The sequence below is a fragment of the Gouania willdenowi genome, chromosome 8 (assembly GCF_900634775.1).
Source record: "Gouania willdenowi chromosome 8, fGouWil2.1, whole genome shotgun sequence".
NCBI lineage: Eukaryota > Metazoa > Chordata > Actinopteri > Blenniiformes > Gobiesocidae > Gouania > Gouania willdenowi.
In genome coordinates this window covers 33,019,754-33,036,817 of record NC_041051.1, presented here as the reverse complement: position 1 = coordinate 33,036,817, position 17,064 = coordinate 33,019,754, and the positions used below count along the sequence as shown (strand labels likewise).

The 17,064-nt window shown below is 37.7% G+C and overlaps 1 long non-coding RNA gene across 1 annotated transcript in view; it reads left to right on the top strand.

Annotated features, from left to right (window-relative positions):
• Positions 1–17,064, top strand: part of LOC114468784 (uncharacterized) — a 134,280-nt gene that overhangs the window by 48,841 nt on the left and 68,375 nt on the right. The gene's annotated exons all lie outside the window — the stretch shown is intronic.

Sequence of the window (17,064 nt, the reverse complement as noted above, 5' to 3'; positions counted from 1 at the left end):
GCGTCAAAGCAAAACAAAAAAAAGAAAGAAAGGAAGCCACCTTATCAAGGCCTGCACTGCAATTAGTACACAAAATATTAACTCAGAGCTGAGGCGTGGCGTTTCCATCAGGACACAACTTAAAAGTTCAAGGTAGTTCACGTGGCAGCACTCGTGTCAATCTTCATCTATCACAGTAATTACCCTGTGGTTCTCACAGGCCTGAAATCACCATGAGATGAACCCGTGGGGGTGGGGGGGGGGGGTATAATGACAGAGCACACCCTTTCCTTACTCACATTAACAGCTTTTCTCTTGATGGATAAAAGTCCCAAATAATGAGTGCGGTGATGGAGTGAAAGCAGGAGAGACAAATTGGCCCTTTGTGATAACAACCCCACCTGTGAGGGATAGCACTGGCTCTGATGCACCCCAGGGGGGAAAAGCTCCGTGCCCTCCAGAACGATGGATAGTGTAGATTTGCTTTTGACAAAGTAACCAAACCCCACTACCTTCATCCCCATTGGCTGAGCTAAAGGCACCAGCTTATGTTTTACGCCATAGTATATAGTCATGTTTTAATCAGAAATAAAATGGGTTAAAAGTGACCAAAAATTCATGTAAAAATAGGTGAAAAGAGATTTTAAAAACCAAAGAAATTGGTTAAAAGTTTCAAATTAGACTGGACAAAAACAGAAAGAAAAAGTGGTACAAAGGGTTTATAAGTGCTGAAAATGTTTTGGATGTAAAATTATAATTATAGTGACAGAAAAACTGGTGTAAAGAGTTAAAAGTGTGAATATTGGGACAGTTAGTTTGAACTGGCAAATAATGAGCATGAATGTGGTTAAATTGCAAAAATAAGCTCAAACTATGGTGAAAAGAGGTTAAAAGTCACAATAATGGGTCAACATATGTGACGTGAGGTAGAAAAGTTTATAAGTGCTGAACATGTCATGAAAGTGGAAAAAATGTGTGGAAAAGGCATTAATATATGATGGAGAAGTGTCAGCAAAAATACATTAAAAGGAGCAAAAATATGGCAAGAAAAGTTGATGAAAATAGGTTAAAATATGGACAGTTTGGTGGAGTTGCAGAAAAAAGGTAGAAATAGCAAAAAACAAGTACAAATAATGGTTTATCTCGTGAGGGATAGCACTAGCTCTGACGCACCCCGGGGGTAAAAAGCTCAACGCCCTACAGAACGATGGATAGTGTAGATTTATAAAGGTCTCCCCCCAACCCCACCTTTTTGCTTTTGACAAAGTAACCAAACCCCACAACCTTCATCCCCATTGGCTGAGCTAAAGGGCACCGGTAGAGATAAGTGAAGTCTGTCGCTCTGTGGTGATAAATGAACGTTTCGTCCATCGGGAGCACGAGACAAGCTAAGGCATCTCCTGCGACATCCTCCTTTTGACTCGACATGCAAAAAAACAACAAATTGATAGAAGACGTAGCGAGGGGCCCAAGTGGGAGGTGATGTCTTCCTCTGCCGTTTAAAGCCGAATTAGAATGCGGCGCGGTGCGCTGCAGGACAGAGGAGTGCCAACAACCATTAATTAAAACCCCGCCGATTCATAGCCGCTCGTAATGTAGGACCTCCCCTAAAGCTGATATAGATATAAAAGATGGAAATAAATTAAAGGCTCCCTTCCTGTTTAATCACCTCCACCAGTAATAGGAGTAATATTGTCTCAGTGTATAACCAACTGGACTCAGGTAATGAAACTCCAATTTAATCTCACTGATTCTACAGACACTCATTTAAAGACAAAAAGGATTTTACACTGCTTGGTTACTTTAATCAGAAGACTGAGTTTATCTACTGAATGCACGGAGACGTTAAAGCCAGCGTTTGCGTTTGTTAAATCGTTTAGTGCAAAACAAACGACTGAAAATGACTGAAAAACGCACAAAATGACTCCATACACACAAAATGACTGAAAAACTAACAATATGACTGAAAAACACAGAAAATAACTTCAAAAACTAACAAAATGACTTCATAAACACACAAAATGACTGAAAAACGTACAAAAAGACTCAAAAACACCCAAAATGAAAGAAAAATAATCAGAATGACCTGAAAATACATGTGGCAGCACAAGATGAAAAAAAAAAAGAATTATCACTCCATAAAATACACAAAATAACTCAACTAATGACACCAAATAAAATGCATGTCTGAAAAACAAACAGAAATGACTCCAAAAATGCACAAAATGACAGATTAAATCCACAAAATGACCATCTTTGTTGCTTTGTTGTTAAAAGTTGCCCATGTTTTTTTTGTTTGTACATACATAACAAGAATATGATTACAACACAAGTGATGTAAATCACCATTAGATTTAGTTCCCATAATCTCAGTCCCTCCAAATTGTCATTCTTCTATGGTCATAGTTACACAATTTAATACTTTTTAATTGCAAAACTCTAATTTTTCCTGAATAATTCCTCAAATCCCAATAAAACTCTGGGACAGATTAGCGTAGCGTGTTCTTTTTCGCTCTGCTCCACTTGAGATGAAACGTGTTGTGAAATGCTGATTTTCTCCCTCCTGTTTCCACTCAGGTGTGCCTCGTCTTCTGATTGCATTCCCTCACTATTTAAGTTTCTCAGCCCTACTTGTGTTGTGTATCGTTTCCCTTCAATCCTGCACGACAGCATCCCTCCAGGACCTGGATTGACTCTGATTAATTGACACTAACTCTGTCATAAACTTTCCTGAAGCTAAACTTGTTGCTAACGACTTGCTAATTCTGACTGGGTCTGCGTGGGCGTACGCTGACCTCTGGTCGACCTCTGTCTGCTTCTTTAATTCATCCAGTTAGTGCACACACAGCGCTGTAGACGTGTGTGTGTGTGTGTGTGTGGGAGGGGACATTATTGACGCCACATCCTATAGATTTTAGCGTTAGCAGAGCTGGTTTTATTTGAACAGGTCGTCACCTGTTTCTCTGTTGCTAAGAGCTCAAAGAGGAGAGAAGTTTGTGATGCAAACACCATTACACAACCTGGACTGTGTGTGTGTGTGTGTCTATAAGTGGGCATTGCCATGGTTGAGCGCTCCTTTGTTGATCAAAGTCACTGTGAAGAAATGTGAACATATTAAAGGGAGGAGATGGACGTTTGTTCTCAGCCCACTCCGTTACCAAATCTGTGCTGTAGTTGCAGTGAAGTCTGTTTTTTTTTCCATCACAAAAGCTCGTGTTATTGTACAACCAAAGACTAAGAGGCGGGCATTAATCACATGACCACAGTTCACTGAACTCTGCTTTGAAATATGAGGCTCATTTATCCTTTTTCCCGGATAATCAACTTCTCTGCAAAGGGCGAGAAAAAAAAAAACAAACAAAAAAACCCATAGTTGCACGATCTCAGACTGGTAAAGTAATACGAGACCATGAGTGGAAAACAGGAAGTTTTTAAAAAGGCTTTTGTAGCACAGCTAATGCTAGCATAACGAATTAAACTAGTCCAGATTACAGAGTTAGTTTGTGTATTTCTGATATATTTTAGCCATTTTGTGTATTTTAGTGGGTTTTCTTTTGTATTTATGGGTAATTTTTTTTTTGTTAATTTTTGTTTTATTGTCATTTAGTTTTTTGCTGATTTTGTTTGTTTTTGTTGATGTTATATTCTTGTATTCTTGTATTTACTTTAATGTTTTAAGTCATTTTATGTATTCTTTTCATGTTTTTTTAGACTTAGTTGTTTATTGTTTTTTTTTTTTGTTTTTTTTTAAGTAATTTTGTGTTTTTTGATTTGTTTGTTATTTTCTGAGTCTGTGTATTAGTTTTTCTCCCCCTCTGTGTGTTTTGCCAATTTCTCAATTTTTCTGGAATTTGTGTATTTTTTTTTCTATTTGCTTAACTTCTCCATCACATTTCAATGTCTTTACTGTACATTTTTACCACTTTCCAGACACGTTGACCTATTATTGCCTATTTTCACCATATTTCATGCTTATTTTTTGCCAATTTAACCACATTCACCATTTGTCATGTTCATTATTTGCCAGTTTAAACTAATTGTTACAATACTGACTTTTTGAACTTTGTTTTTATCCACTCTAATTTGCAACTTTCAACCAATATCTCTGGTTTTTAAAATCCTATTTTCCACCATTTTTGGTCACTTTGAACCTATTTTATTTCTGATTAATACCAGGATTTCCATCTTTAAGATGACTATAATAATAATAATAAAGATCCTGGATAACAGTGGATATTATTCAGATGAATAAATAAATGTGGTTATCACAGATTCATAGAACAATGGACCATCATTTTAGTGACTTTATGGATGGACCCCAAAAATCTCTCCCCTTTATTCCCCCTTATAGATGGTCCTGGCCCCATATGTGGTCCCTGGTATCTGGAACCTTTATTTTGGGGGTCATGGGCTAGAAAGATTGAGAACCACTGCTTTAGATGATAGTTTGAATCTGTTAATCCTATATAATCTGAATAATTCTAATAATAATAATCTCTACTTTTATGCAGCTCTGTGTCACGTTGAGGTTCAGGTAAAGTGGGGAACGTCTTTGTTTCCGTCCTCACTAAATGAACCCTAGAATACTGATGAGAAACGCTTGTTCGTGTCCACTGAAGGTGTGGGACGAGACCATCAATGGTGCAAAGATTTTAGAGAGAATCTGACGAGGTCAGACCCGTTCCCCGATGGTTCCCCGTCCTCGTCCACTTCCTAAAAAACCACTCCAATGTTTAATTCATGGCCGTCCACCCCAGGGACGCTCATAAGAACGGCGTTGGAACGGACGGGCTGAGGGTTGGTGTAATAAAGGCAGAGCCATAAATCCTGCCTCTGATTGACTCCAGGCGTGGATGTGGGGGCAGGAGGAGATGTTGCCGGACATCTCAGCGTGTGCTCCCTCTTAATCAGAGGTTGATTAAGCGCGCTTTCCGAGGCATGGATTAGGGGGGCTCCCCTCGGACGCCGCTAAATTGCTGTGAGGCGAGGGCTGAGCGCTGCTCGGGGAACTTTTGATGTGTCAGTCAGAGAGTCTGGCATGGTTTGCTGTTATTGACCTTCCCAGCCTTGATTTGTGACGGATCCCCTGGTGCTGCAGGAGGTGAGAGCGGATCCAGCTCGTTTTTTTTTTGGAAGGATTTCCAAATTCTGCTGATCCACTCGAGTTCCTCTGAAGCTGAACAATGAAGGCCCAGAATGACTCGACACTTCTTTATTAATATTATTAGTGTGTGAAGGTTCACCTGTTCTCTACACAGCTAGATATACCACTCTATAGGTCACATGTCTGTTCCTGCGTTAATGCTCAGATTGTGCATAATTTTGGTCTTTATGTCTATATAACTGGTGTTTTTCTCTCTGTATTCTTTAATACTTTAATACTGGTTCTAACACAGATTTATTTCTGTTAAAAGGGAGTTTTTTCTTCCCACTGTCACTAAATAATCTCGTTGGGTTTTTTCTTTCTTACTATGAATTTTATATTTTGTTAAGCACATTGAGATGACTTTGTTGTAAGTTGTGCTATTAAAATAAAGTTGATTTATTAATTAAGGGTTCACCGGGGAACTTGGGGACATTATTTCATGATGTAGATGATCATGCAAATAATGACAAATACAAATTGTTGAATCGTTGGAAATCTCTTAAAAAGTGTCCTATTCTCTGACCTATACTCTAGCTGGGTTTCCATTACAGATTTTCACAAAATGTAGGTGATATTTCTAAAGTTTCTACAAAATCTATTGTCTCTTTCAACATGTTTACATTGGAGGTTGTTTTGGGGGAGGAGCCTGGAGACTTCTCTACAGGAAGACAGACACTCCTCTTCTGTCAACACGTACCGCGTCATGTTTTCTCGGATAGAAGTGGTCATGTGACCAGGTACGTCACAATTTGTTTCGTGTATTTGCAGAGAAAGTGTTTCTATGGCGCTTTTGTGACACATTTCCGTATTGAAACGTCTGAAATTCATGTTCATGAAAGCGTAAAAACTTTTTCACAATATTTGAGTGTTTTTTGTCAAGATTCAGGTGAAATTAGATTTTGCTCATTTCCAAACGTAATGGAAACGCAGATTGTGAAAATCACGGTGTTCACATGTTTTTGTCGTTGAGTGAAGAAGCTTTTACTGCAGTGACTGATGTTTTAAAGTCCTCCACTGATTGAGGTGAATTTAAACGTCCGTCCTTCTCCATCTTTAACGTGGCTAATCCGTCCCTGGAGGACAGCCATTAACCTGCACCCACAGCCCCCCCCCTCCTGACGAAGCCTCTTCTATTTGCTCCACTGATCCCCGTCACTCACACAGGCCACATAATTACCGTCCGTCCCACAGGTTACACAGAGGATATTAGCTGCATTGTTGGCCCACGTTAATTAGCTGAGAAATTGCACGGGTGCTAATCGGAGCGTCAGGAGCACTTTGCGATCAGGATCCGCCTCCATCCTGTTTGTGAATAAGCGCCGCCTGTTTGTGCTCTCCAATGTAAATAAAATCAGCGCGGCGTGATGATAAGCCGTCTCTGACACACACGCTGTCTGGCAGCAGGTGACAGTTTGAAATTGCATTAATCCTTATCTATTCATTATGAGACGTGTGAGTCGTCGGCGTAGAGGTGTAGCGCCGCCTTATCGCCGCCAAGTGCCTCGGCTGAATTTGAATTGATTTCAATCGTTTCCTGGAATCCGATGCTGCAAAATGACTCGCGGGTCAAGTCAGATTCATCCGCTAACGCTATCTGCTCTATCTTCTCTGTGTGAGATTAGAAAACCTTCCACTGTCTCTCAACACTTTGAACAGAGCGTTGGTTTCATCTGCGTCTAAAAAGGTCCATCAGCGGGAGGTTCAAGGGCGAAATAAATCAGCTGTGACACGTGGCGCGGCCGTTTCTGTGGGACGCACGGGTCTCCGTCTCAGGTTCAGATCCCCTTTGTGTCTGAGGCACATTAACAGCCCGACTCATTACATTAATAGCAGCGCCAACATGACTGATGCAGAGGGAAAGCATGGCACTATTATTATTGTTAACCATAAATCCATAAATGACACACACACTTTGTTATTCTGATTAAACTGTTCATTCACAGACAACAAACTGAATCATTTTCACATTGTTTTACTTCTATAAGGACAGAAGGCTCGTATTATGGAGCAGCGTTTTTCCTCCTCTATTTGCTGTATATCTATCACTCACTCCAGGATTTACGGCCAAATTCTGTGATTGTTGCGTCCTAAAATGTCTGATTTTGCGGCAGCTTTTTAAAAAAAAAAACTGCGGCAAAAGTTGTGAAATTTTGAGGCTTTATTATTTTCTATGACTTTGCCTAAACTGGTCAATTTGCCAAAAAACCTGATGACCGTTGAATTATTTCATAACAATACAGAAAAGAGCTCAGATTCACACTAATTTAACAAGATATGGATTATTTTCATCGTATTTGAAAGGTTTCCACTGCAGAGAATCAGTTTAAGTTTTCAAAACAAAAACCAAAAAATCCTAAAATAAATAAATTGTTCTAATCAATGCACTCATGACTTTTGATACAAACATTTTTACTGCAGAAGAGTCTCATGTGATCAGTACTTTGTAAATGTGTGCGTAGAGATATCATTAGGGAACGCATTAGCCACTGCTACCTGTAATGAAGCTCTATCATAGATCATATATAATAGTAGAGGTTTAATCAGGTTATTCACTTTAAACGTTCTTCTAGAGCAGTAGGAGATCATTAAACACTTAGGTTTGTGAGACACATTTGTCTCTATTTGGCTCAAAAGAGTCAGTTTGGCTGTTGTGACGCCGTCTGTAACCAGACTAAATGGTGATTCTGGTCACACTGGGGGACTCCCATTAGCTGATGGTGGAAGTTGTGATCAGAATCTTTAGCTAGATTGTTTAAAATTGCGGAAATTTGCAGTGATTGGACTGAATTGCAGAATTTGCGTTAATAGTTGCGATCGATGTATGCTATATATATCTATATGTGTCTATTTCCTCGTTGTGACATGTTTTCATTGTCGTGCAGCCTTCCCAGCATGCTTTGCTGTGTTGTGGTCTGGAAACGTTTCCAGCATTTTTTCTTTTGGTTTCATTTGATCATAAATTCATCCTGACCTTTGATCACGTTATAATCCAAAGTGTTCTGAGAGGACCTTTAATCCTTCTCATCTCTGGATTTAAGCTTTAGAAACCAAGGAGTGTGATGTGACCTTTCAGCCAATCAGAGACGTGTGATACCACATTTATTTATTCATCTAAATAATATCCACTTCTATCCAGGAAGTGCACTATTATTTGGGCCAGAGTATATAGTCATCTCAAAGATGGAAATCCTTGTTTAAATCAGAAATAAAAAGGGTAAAAAGTGGTCAAAAATGGTGGAAACCACAGAATTTTGTTAAAAGTTGCAAATGGAGTGGCCAAAAATTGACAGAAAAAGTGGTAAAAAAAGGTTCAAAGTGTCAATATTGGAACAATTAGTATAAATTGGCAAATAATGGGCATGACAAATTGTGAATTTGGTTAAATTGGCAAAAACAAACACGAAATATGGTTAAAAAAGAGGTTAAAAATGACAATGATGGGTCAACATATGTGACAATAAGTGTAAAAGTGGTAGAAAGGGTTTATAAGTGCTGAAAATGTCTTAAAAGTGGAAAAAAAATGTGCAGAAAATGCATTGAAATGTGATGAAGTGTCAGAAATGAGAATAATGTAGCAAAAACACATTAAAAGTAGCAAAAATATGGCAAAACAGAAAAAGGGTAAAAATAAGCAAAAATAGGTTCAAATTGTTCAAATATTCTTAGTTTGTTGAAGACCTCTGGCCACCATCTTATTGCTTCAACATCGAGTCACCTTGTGTTTTTTATTATTTATTTATCAACAAAGTACTTTATGTAACGATAAAATAAAGTCAATTAAATCCTGTTCTGGATCCATGAGGCTGTGCATCATGTTCTTATCACATAGAGCTGGACATTACACGCACACACACGCACACACACACACACACACACACACACACACACACAGCTACAGTTTAAGCCACTTCAACATCCCAATCGATCAGCGTTCCCACTCCACCAGGAGAGGCTCTCCTCCCCTCACAGCCTCACTCAGAGCAGGACCAGGTACACTACTCTTCCTCTTCCTCCTCCTCTTCCTCTTCCTCTTCCTCCTCCCCTGTGGCGTCGTTCCCAGACTGTTTTGTCGCTCGCCGTTTGGCACCAGAAGGAAACAGATGGTTGGCTATTTCTGCTCTACTTTGACAGAGAACCTGCTCCATAACAGAGATGGAGAGTAAACACTTTACTGTACTCAAACACAAAACATCAAAATTACTACAAAAACTACACAAGATGACCACAGAAATAAAACACAAATATACAAAAATACACAAACTGTAGAACTGGGGTTCTCAACCTTGGGGTCACCGGATGCACTTTTAATATCCTTTCACCATATTTCATGATCATTTTACAGTTTGCCATGCACATATTTTTTGCGGATTTAAACTTTTTGTCCCTATATTTGTTTCGATATTGACACTTTGAACCCTTTTTACCACTTTTTCTGTCTGTTTTTGGACACTAATTTACAACTTTTAACCAATTTCTGTCTTATTTCATCACCTTTTTCACCATTTTTTTGTCACTTTTAACCCATTTTATTTCTGATTAAAACAAGGATTTCCGTCTTTAAAATGACTTTAAACTAAGGCCCAAATAATACTAAACTCCCTGGATAACAGTTAATATTCAGATCAATAAACAAACTTGCCATATTTTAACCTATTTTCATCATTTTTTTTGCCATATTTTTGTTTCTTTTAATGAACTTGTGCTTCATTACTTTTCCATCACATTTCAATGCTTTTTCTACACATTTTTTCCACATTCCAGACATTTTCAACACTTATAAACCCTTTTCCACCTAATGTCACATATGTTGACCTATTATTGTCACTTTGTACCCATTTTATTTCTGATTAAAACAATGATTTCCATCTTTAAGATGACAATAATAATAATAATAAACATTCCTGGATAACAGTGGATATTATTCAGATGAATAAATAAATATGGTTATCACAGATTCATAGATAGACCATCATTTTACTGACTTTATGGATGGACCCCATCATGTTTCTCCCCTTTATTCCACCTCATAGATGTCTCTGGTCTCTTTATTTTGGGGGTCCCAGGGTACAAATGTTGAGAACCTTTGATGTTAACCAATGACAGTGGCCCAGGCTCCCAGGCAGAGACATCCGCGGGGTTTCTCTGAGTGTGCTTTGTCATACATTTATCGCCGTGTGTTTTCCTGTTGTTCTCGACACACTGTTGACTTAGAGGTCACGCCGCGCAAAGGCATAAATTTCCCGGCGCGGTTGATGTCGACTAATTCACAGCGTGTCACGCGGCGCAGGCTCTTCAAAATAAAGGTCACCTTTGAGCAGCGCTTTATGGCTTCATGTCTGTTTTTTTTTACAGCCGTGCAGATTTGCCACCGGGCAAACATGGCAATTTGAATGAAAAGCATTTAATTTTCAGAGGCGAGCGGAACACTCCTAGCCTGGAGCATGTGCGTAGAGGACATTGGGTTTGTTTTGATTCCTTATGAACCGCTGGTGAACGCAACACAGGCCTTAGCATCCAAATATGTTGGATTTCACATGAGCTGTACTCGTTCCCTCTCTGGATGGCAGCTCAGTGCGGAGGATCTCATCCTCCTCTTCCTCCTCCTCCTCCTCCTCCTCCTCCAGATGGTGTCTTCAAACTATTGTTCATTGTTCTTCAAACCATGAGTCTCTTCCAGCTCCAACACTTGTCATCTTATGAGCCACGGAGTCAGTGAGAGACATGCTAATTCCTGAAAAAGCTCAAAATATGCACAAGAACATCGGGAAATAATGTCTGACAAACAAGAAAAGAAAACACGTCGTGAACAAAGATGGGCTGCGTAAAAGTGGTTTTACTGTCAATATTCCAAATTTATACCCGTATTTATATTCACAGAAGCAGATGTCTGCTCGTACGCAGTGATTTCAAGAATCACTTTTGCTCAAATTGTTTTATTTTGAAAATTTAGCAAGAGTTTTTAGAAAGTTGAGCATGCAAACACGGTTCTCTGTACTAATGCTGCAATACAAACCTATGATCCATGGGAACTAAATGATGCACTAATAGTGTATTTTAATGGTTGCTAATCACAACATTTATCACAAAAGCAAACCAGTCAAAATTCAGCTAATTAGATTGAAATTACTGACTTGCTTCTCATGAGTAAAAGGTTATTTATTCATTCATTCATAAAAATGTGTTGATTTATTTATACATTTAAATTAAATAGTTTTTACCTACATTGTTTGGTTTTGTTGGTATTTTATACATTAATTTATTACTTACTTATTTTAATGTATTAATTTATTTTATTTAAATCATTTATTTTATTTAAGTCAAAAACAAAAACACATTGTTATCCCAGCACACATCCTTTATGTATTTTTATTTTTGTATTCATTAATTTATATATCTTAAATCATTTTAATCAATGTACTTATTTTTTTTTTTTGTTATTTTTTTTGTTAAATCAGTTATATTTGTTTATTGGATCTAATATTTTTTGAATAAGATTAAATCATTTGTTTTATTAACTCATTGTTTAATATATTATTATTATTATTATTATTATTATTATTATTATTATTATTATTATATGTATTATGTATATATATATGGTGTGAGGAACTTTATAAGTCATTAGCCATAAATGATGCACTGAATTTAAAAAGTAAGCCTCACTTTAATTATCTAAGAATTGACGAGGACACCTTTCAGATATTAAATTATAATACATCACCCGTTGGTGACTAAGCTTTTGTTTTGTTAGCATTTAATCTTATTATCATCGTGTTCTTTCAACAGGGCGTCGGTCGGTCGGTCGGTGTGACCTGACAGTCAACATCAACTCAATAACTTACAAAGCAGGAGTTTCTTCAGCACTAGATGTACAAACACAGTATAAATATACATCGCTGTATCGTCAGCATAGAGAAATATTAAAGTCTTTAATTAAATAACAATAGACGTAAAAACAATCACATGTTCAACAAAAATCTGCAGGAAATGTTTTTTTTATAGTTTCTGAACTGATGTTAGCGCGCCGATTTATGTATGGCATGAATTCATATCAATACAATACATAAACTTTAGCAATCTGCTTTATTTTTAATACATAAAGCTGCTGGTGACGATAACATAATCTTTTAAACTGTTCCTTGATGCATTTCATCCAAAAGTTGATGCCAGTTTGAGCCCAAAACTCGGCCAAAGTGACTTCTTTACACATTTCTGATGTTTTCACTGACAGAAAGTTATGGGAAAATAATGATGGGCGTTTATTTCGGGTTTAAAACCATCTCTTGGAGTGAGTGAGGTGCTATCACGGCGCTGTTTCTGGCTGTACGCTATTCTCCCCCTGAACTTAAAGCTGATATCCAGAGTTTCTGAGAAACGTCTCGATGTCCCGCCCTAAACAACTCCATTTCCTCAGACTGCCTCTGCCGATCTGCCGATTGGGTCACATTGATATGTCTATGGTCAGGTAAGACGCAAAATCATATTTACCTGTTTGCTGTTGTGACGTGCAGCCTTATTTCCGTTCACAGTTCCACATTCACTTTGATTGACAGTCTCAAAAACAGAAAGTAGAAGCCTATTGGCTGGGCGATCATGGCGATCGTTTCCATTTGTATAGGGGTCTATAGGACGAAGGAGGGGCTTATATACATTAATGTATATGAATGACCACCAGCAGTAGACCATACTTAAAGACTAGTTAGGTGTTTTTTCACATTTCAAAAGAATCACATAAACATAGATTTCTCAGAAACTCCAGATATCAGCTTTAAATGATAATCATAATAATGATGATGTCTGGGTTCCACACCAGGAGGGAGATCATGACCAGAAATGAATAAATCTATTCATGAGGCACTGAATGCTGTTTTTTTTTCCATTTATTTTCAAAACGAGATTCTTTAAAATCTGTGTTATCACTCATTCTTTCTTGGCAGTGGTTATCCATATGGTTGCCGTATCAATATACCGACATTCTTTCCGTACGCAGCGCCCCTGATTGGCCAGTTTAGGTCACGTGGCTTAACGTCAGTCGCTACGCGCCTTCATCCCGGTTGCGCACTGTGGGTGGAGCCTCCATGAAATGTGGGCGTTCCCGTTCAAATCTGGCCATGCGCGTATTCCCCCGTCTGCTTAAGTTCTTTTCCTCTTACACGCTTCTGAACCTGGAATAAGTGCAGCGCCCCCATAAGGTGAAACATTGTAATGCACTAGAAGTTTGGACTTAGTTACAATTGAAGCCACACCCACTCATAATATTGCAGAAGAGACTCCCAGAAAGAATCGATTCAAAGTGACACTGTCACGTTGTCACATGGGTGGGAGGAGTCACACAAGCACGCTAAAGGATTGATTGTCAGCGTTACTAATATGTTCACATTTACCAGTTCTAAACGGGACAAAATGTGTTGCATTTAATTATATTTTATCCATTGCACTGCTGTCTACTCCTTGTCCTGGAAGTGGGTGAGAGCAGCGTCGCGGAGCTGATGTGTGTGTGCCGTGGTTCGTTTATCAACAAAGGCGTTTCAAATTAAAAGTGCGATTTATCATTTTCATGGATTGTCATTCAATGACATTTACAAGCGTTGGGAAAACTCCATGTTCCGTGATTTCTAGACAGCTCTAAAAATGACATCATGGCCCCGCCTCCTTTGCATCAGACAGCCTTCATTTACAGAGTACGCGCTTTTGTCAGGAATCTGGGCCGGAGAATACGCACAGGAGAGTCGCGTAACTGCTGGCACGTAAAAAAGCGCTAAAGTCCAGACGAGAGAATACAGCCCAATAAGAATACAGTAAAAACACTTCAATGCGTCCGTCTACAGGACTCCACATCCCACAATGCAATGCACCAAACATTTTCGACAATGTCAATAGGAGGGTGTTACAGAGGAGATCACGAAATGTCCACATTGTCGGAAAAGTTTGGTGCATTGCATTGTGGGATGTGGAGTCCTGTAGACGGACGCATAGAAGTGTTTTTACTTCATTCAAATGAAAACAGTGATTCGATGACGGCATTTTTCTTCTAGTTTGTTCTCGGTATTCCCCGTGATATCACCTCATTCCCCGAGACATTACATTTCTGTAATTGTTTTGTGTAACTTTCAGTGAAAACAATAGAAATGTGTGAAATCACAAAAGAATGAAGTTAAAACATACTTTAATTCATCCGTTTATGGTAGTGATTTTTAACATACCCTCTTTCTCTTATTTCTGAATCCAAATTTACCCTCATGTCCGACTATAACATTTTGTTTAGAAAAATATTTTTAAAAGTAATTTAGAGCATAATGATGAAACGAACTATTGATAAAACACATTTTAAAATGGTAGAAAAGATGGTGAACGAGGATTTAAAAAAACACAGCAATTGGTTAGAAGTTGTAAATTAGAGCGACCAAAAGCAAATAGACAGTGTTAAAAAGGGTTGAAATTGTCAATATTGGCTTGAAACCATTAGTTTAAACTGGCAAATAATGGGCATGACAAATCATGAATTTGTTTAAAAAAAAGAGGTTAAAAGTTGCAATAATGGGTCAACATATGTGACATTAGGTGGAAAAGTGGTAGAAAGGGTTTATAAGTGCTAAACATGTCTGGAAAGTGGAAAAATGTGTAGAAAAGCATTAAAATGTGATGTAGAAGTGTCAGAAATGGGAGAAATGTAGCAAAAAACATTAAACGGAGCAAAAATATGGCAAGAAAAAGTGATGAAAATAGATTAAAATATGGTGAGTTTGGTGGAGTTGCAGAAAATGGTAAAAATAAGCAAAAATGAACAAAAATAGTTTAAATAATATTCTTAGGTTAAGAACTGCTGGTCTATGGGACTCCATTGTTCCAACATGTCAACAAACTGAACTAAATGTTTGATTTATTGATCTATGAGGCCTGCGTTATGGCTTTATTAAGCAGCTTTAAGGTTGATGATGATGATGATAATAAATGAGAAATAGTTTGATTGTCGGTGTATTATAACCAGGAATAAAACCATTCCATTTCAGACGTGTCCATCAAACTTGCCGCGCTGGGAGTTAAAAGCTTTATCCTGCCGAGGAATAAAGAAAGGCACTAATGAGCACCTCCTAAATCCATCTTTTGAAGTCCTTTCCTTCGAAGGCCGCCACAGTGTTGGATGTTTTGAATCTCGGAGCACCTAATTCATTCCCTCATTCAGCCGTAGCGTAGCGTCTGTATTGACTGATTATGATGTCGGACGCCTTCATCCTACGCTCCGAGACGCGGCGCGCCGCCGTGCTGACATCAGGCTTCTTTGTCTGAGCGTGTTTTCCGTACTTTCCAAAATGCCACACGACGTGTCTTTAGTTTGGAGCTTATTAGTCTCCATGGAAACTCTTTTTTTTTTACCCAGTGCTACACTGAAGTCAAATGACCCTGTGCTGCCACTTGGCTTCTCGCTGCTTTTGTGCGTGTATGTTTTTCTGTGGAGATTAAGTGCTCGGGAGACAAAGTGAGGTTCTGTCAGAGCGTTATTGAATAAGCATGTGGAGTGATTCTGTAACGCAGCGTTTGAAACGTGAGTGTGATGTGTTTTGGGGTCGAGGCTCGCTTTTATCTGATTAACAGAGGTGTAAAGATTTCTGATAAATCTACTCAAGTTGAAGATTAGAATTATACTCAAGTACCAGTAAAAAGTAGCTCAATTAAATCATATTTACAGTAAAAGTTACAGGTTACTTTCACCCCCTACGTTTATTGTTGGTAATACATTTGGTGCATTTTTGTTGTCATATTAAGATTATTTTTTTTTTTTACTAGTTTTGTTGTCATTTTGTTTATTTCTCTAATTTTCTCTTTTTGACTCATTTAGTTTTTTTTCTATATTTTTTATCATGTTTGTATTGCAACAATCTGCTGCATTTTTGTTGTCATTCAGATTATTTGAGTGATTTTGTTGTCGTTTTGTATATTTCTGGATCATGTTGTGTTATTTTGTCATCCATGTGTGTTTTTAGAGACATTTTGTGTATTTTTGTGTCGTTTTGTTGATTTTTCTCTTGTTTTCTGTGTTTTGGAGACATTTTCCCTCCAGTGTTCGTCATCTGCTCTACATGATTATCAGAGGAGTAAATAGTACTGATATACAGTAACTACTCAAGTACTAGTACTGTTACTGGATTGAGATTATACTCAAGTACTAGGAAGTCATACATAAATACGCAAGTACTAGTAAAAAGTATCTCAATGAAATAGTTCTCGTAGTAAAAGTTACTAGTAGCTTTCACTCCCATGTTTAATGTTCTTCATTTTGTACATTATTCTGTCATTTTGTGTGTGTTTGGTGTCATTTTGTGTTTTTGACTCATTTACTGTCTTTTTTCTGTAATTTAAAATTTTTTTTGGAGTCATTTGGAGATTTTTTTTTTTTTCTACTATTTTTGTGTCATTGTGTGTTGTTTTGTAGTCCACGTGTGTATTGTAGTCATTTTGTGTATTTTTGCTGTTTTTGTTGATTTCTGAACTCCAAAACTGATAAAATAACCTGCATTCTATTCTGTTTATGGTGCCGTGCATTACGTTTAATCTGATTGGTTGGTTATGATGTGATGTATTAGGTTTAATCTGATTGGTTGGTTATGATGTGATGTATTAGGTTTAATCTGATTGGTTGGTTATGATGTGATGTTTTAGGTTTAATCTGATTGGTTGGTTATGATGTGATGTATTAGGTTTAATCTGATTGGTTGGTTATGATGTGATGTATTAGGTTTAATCTGATTGGTTGGTTATGATGTGATGTATTAGGTTTAATCTGATTGGTTGGTTATGATGTGATGTATTAGGTTTAATCTGATTGGTTGGTTATGATGTGATGTATTAGGTTTAATCTGATTGGTCAGCTATAATGTGATACATTTGATTGTTTTCTGGTTATTTAATTTATTTTGTAGTTTCAAAATGTCTTTTAAACA